A 4,583-nucleotide genomic window follows, 5' to 3' on the forward strand; every position below is an offset into this window, starting at 1 on the left:
AAGTCCATAGTTCAATTTTCATCCTTCGGCATGGTTTAATGACTTCTCACTTCTTAAGTACTAGGTACCGAAGAATTATTCTGTAATACCGCTTATACGAGTTTATCATTTTTTTTGTATTATGAATTGCAGTTTAATCATTAAGGATCAATACTCTTCAGTATTAATCCAGGCAGTAGTATTACCAAGTTTGATAACCTCCACTTGTATTTTCGGTTTGCTTACTCAACCTCTTACAATAAAAGAGCTGTTGATTATTATATATTTAGATATTTGGATATGTAGGCTCATATTAGTACTATCGCTGAATATAGATGGAACTATGTTACACTACCATATCTTAGATTATGTGTTATATGTTGGATATTTGATTACCTACTTATTATTTTTTTTTATATATTATTTTTATATAATGTTATTGGATTTGCCATATTGGAAAGATGTGGTTTTTAATTTGTTATTGGGTTACGCTATTGACATTTGTCACGGATATGTTAGATACTTTACAATAATTCAGGTCTTTATTTTCTCCACAGTATAATTTTGGAATGAGTTTGGAATTTTGGTTTATAGATGAATGCTTGAGTCTTTCATATTTCTTCTTATGAACTAGTCTGTTAATGCTCAAAGTTGGTGAATACGTGGGTTCGAAATTCAGCAACTGATCACTGCTATCCGATTTCGTAATCCTTGTCTTTCATGATTGAGTTTGCGGATGTTTATGCATGATAATATTTCCGGTCGGGAAATGGTGCGCAACATTTCCTAGCCGTTCTTGTGTAATTAGTCCAAATATTCCAGACACATTTTCACACGATAATAGGGAAGTTTAGTTTGCTTATTTTATGTCTCTTATTTCATAGTATATTGATGCTTTGACTATTCATATACGTAGAGTCGTAATGTTAGTGATTAACCCATCGGAACAAATTATTGATTTTCTTTTTAGTAGATTCCCCTTCTTTCCTTAGGCATTAGTTGTTGCTTAGATTCAGGAATATCTCCTGGATAATCCTATGTATGTTCAAATGAATATACAGTCTTATAAAAAAAATTGGGAGTTTTTTCCCGTCATATTTTGTAGTTGCCATAGAGTCATAGAACTTATAAGTACATCCTTTATTTCTATTATTTAGTTCAGATAGGCTCACATTACCGGATGAGGGTAGATGTAGAGCTAATTTAGTTTATTTACTTAGTATTAGTGAGAATTGGTCCATAAACCTTCCTGATCGTTCTTCTTTGGATATGCTTTTGTGAATCTGGTGTCCTTTGATAGTCCGATTTTGGATGAAGTGTCCGATTCTTCACTTATTTATTTATATGATTTAGTATTGATGTGAATTGGTCCATAAATCTTCCTGGTCGTTCTTCATTGGATATGATTTTGCGAATCTGGTGTCCATTGATAGTCTGACTTTGGATTGAGTGTCCGATTCCCCATTTATTTTGGTTAATGTGTTTTGGATTCCTTTGGTGTGTTTACTATTTGTATTATTCGGTATTGGTGAGAATTGTTCCATAAATCTTCCTGATTGTTCTTCTCTGGATATGCCATTACGAATCTGGTGTCCATTGTTGGTCCAATTTTGGATTGAGTGTTCGATTCTTCACTAATTTTCTTGATTTATTTGGTAACTTTAGTATATTTACTTGCGTTATTGGACGATTTGGCTCACACCTTTGTCTGGTTGTTCGTCCTTGGATATACCCATTATAAATCTGATGTCCATGAATAGTTCAACTTTGGATTTGCTGCCAATTCGACACTTATTTGTCATTATAAATTTAGTCTCATATTTAGTTTGTGTGTCTTTTACGGCAAAACCTCAGTCGATTTTAATAGGACTTCGGGTGATCTTCTGCAATTCAGGTTATTTGCTGCAGTGCTTTCCCTTGATCCTTAGTTGTGGTTATTTGTAATCTTGCGAATCAACGATAAATAATACACTACTACTACTTTAGTTAATATTTAGAGCATAAAAAAAAAATTGGATTAAATTTTTTTTCTTCCAGTAGGAGGGGAATGTGACGTTCCATCACTTATTTAATTAATTATTAATGGGAACACCTTATTTAATTATTGCCAAAAGTATTTTCTTAGAATATTAAAAACCAGTTCGTACAAAATTCCCTTGGTGACGTCATACTGGGTGTATGGTGGTCACATTGATATTTCTTGAGGTTGGTACTGAACACCGGCCGCTAGCTGTCACGAAGCCGGAACGGTGAAGAGGGAAGGATTGGTCTTGGGAGTGTCAATAAGAATGGCGGCGTGAGTTTTCTAATTATATAATTAAAATAAGTTATTTCCAGTTGCATAGTTCCATTATTGTTGTTGCAAGTTATAGAAAGTTGAGTGAATTAAAGTGACGGAATAATGAAACTGTAAGAAAAGGGATCTCACACCGGTATGTTTTTTATAATAGTTTTTTCAATATGGTGTCATAATTGTGGCAATTATAATATTATTCTCATTATGGATTGAATTTAAATTAAGTCATCGATTGGCTTTTATGTAGAATGTTGCAGTGTCTATCATGTATCCAGAAAAGATCTTTAATAACATTCTTAATATGGGGTTATGTTCATAAAAAATTTCCAGTTATGAAAACCTATTGCCAATTATATCATTACTTCTTGAAACCTACTAAATTTTACTTCATAGACTTCATAATTCTTTTCCCATATCTAATATGTTCATATATTTTCACAGTACCTATTTCTTTATACCATACATGTACAACTTCTTTTGAAAAAAACCTATTATTTTAAGTTTTCTTGTCTATTCGAATCAAGGCCATAGTTGTTAAAAGTCTGATCACAACCTATGGTTAAAATGTCAAGGTAGATAGGTTTTTTGGGTCAGTGAAAGGTCGGTTTTTTGTAGTTCTTTTCTAAAAACCTTTCCTCATTAACTTCTCTCTTTTACTTCTTTTTCTGACATGTTTTATTAGGAATAAACTGGGAATATTTTGTTTTTAGCCATTCGGGAGAAATCTATTATTACCGCTGGTAAACCCTCTCTAACACCGAGAGCAGACACTTCCAAGATTCAGTCAACCAGGGAACAAGTCTAAGGATACAGTCCCATTTGTTTTGTTTTGGTTCATCCTCCTGCACCCTCCGAGGGACAGGTTCATTAGCTATTGGGCAGTTGCACCACTTCGGTGTTAACTTCGTACCACGGATTTGGTACCACACACCAAGGATCAGTGTTGGAACGCGTGAAAAGGGGTTTGTTTTGGGGGACAATTATTCATACTAGTTAAAGACTTATACTGTTTTTTTTTTGTAATATTCAGGACATTTAAGTTAGATACACATAAGTTCATAATTTAATTACACATAAATATTTTTTTCTTTCTCTACAAATTTAAGTACATTTTAGTTATAATAACCATGCCTAACAGTTAGTACTGTTCCCCCAAATTTATATAATTCTTGGTAGAAGTTTCGAGCTCGAAGATTCTCCCCATACATGTTCTTTCCCCTTGGTTCGTATTAATTTTAGACTTGTTTTCTCAGTTAATTTAAAAATAATATTAGTTCAATTCACCTAAATTTAAAATCATTCAACTTATTTCATAATTTTTCAATTTGTATTAGATTTTTGTAAATATTATTTAACGTTAACTATTAATTTTTTTATATTATATTTGAATAAATCCCTAGTACCCATCCCCTCAGGAAGGTACTAGTTTTACTTGCGATTATTATTTAGAACCACTAGTCAGAAAAGGATCTTTTGTATCCAGTACTAAGTTGGTTCATTTAGGGACTTGTTACCCGTCAACACATTGAGAGTTGTAAAATATATATTATTTACATTAGGTATTTTCCTTATTCTATTATCAGGTAGTATTCAATTAGGGTGTACGTATTAAAATCGTACAAGTGTTATTTGGTGAAGGGTTCATACTAATCTAGGTGTAAGTTGTACTTTCTGTATTAGAGGTACCCTTATTCAGATTTTCTAACCTTATTAAGATTATTCTTAGATCACCTTTGTGTGATAATTTTTTAATTGACTTTCACTAGTATCATTTTTTTGTCATGTTAGAGTCACAGACTAGTTACTTATCTTAACTCGGAGATTGTGAACATCTAGTAGTTAAATTTAATAAATATATATTTATTGTGCATATTTTTTTTCTCATATTACTCCTCTATATTTGTACATTTAATATACTTTTATTACAAATTTAATATACTCTATAGCAGCGTAGAATACCTGGAAGAGGGTTAACCCAGTTATCCTTCTTCTGGCGCCCAAAAATTTATTCTAATTTCATTATATTATTATATTTACTCTATCTATTTTGTGAACATTGTCTTAATATCTTCTTTTCTAGCCATCATTGTCATTTCCTTTAATTTATTGTCCAGCCAGAAATAGCCGTGCAAATTGGCCGAATCCTTCCTTGAGTGTAAAGTGGCCATTCTCTTGCATATTGAGCTAGCTATTCAAGTTACATCTATCTATTCATAATTTTCATCTTCAGTCCTATATCAATTCTATACTCTTCGTCTTGGCATCTTTCCATACAAGTACTACTGCAAAGTAGTATTTTAGACTTCAG

The 4,583-nt window shown here is 32.1% G+C and overlaps 1 long non-coding RNA gene across 1 annotated transcript; it reads left to right on the forward strand.

Annotated features, from left to right (window-relative positions):
* The first annotated feature begins 2,093 nt into the window (after positions 1-2,093).
* Positions 2,094-3,861, forward strand: LOC126885899 (uncharacterized). The gene is made up of 2 exons (XR_007698486.1): positions 2,094-2,388; positions 2,986-3,861. It is a non-coding gene; the product is annotated as an uncharacterized LOC126885899 (long non-coding RNA).
* Positions 3,862-4,583: the final 722 nt, after the last annotated feature.

The sequence above is a fragment of the Diabrotica virgifera genome, chromosome 6, assembly GCF_917563875.1.
Source record: "Diabrotica virgifera virgifera chromosome 6, PGI_DIABVI_V3a".
Classification (NCBI taxonomy): domain Eukaryota; kingdom Metazoa; phylum Arthropoda; class Insecta; order Coleoptera; family Chrysomelidae; genus Diabrotica; species Diabrotica virgifera.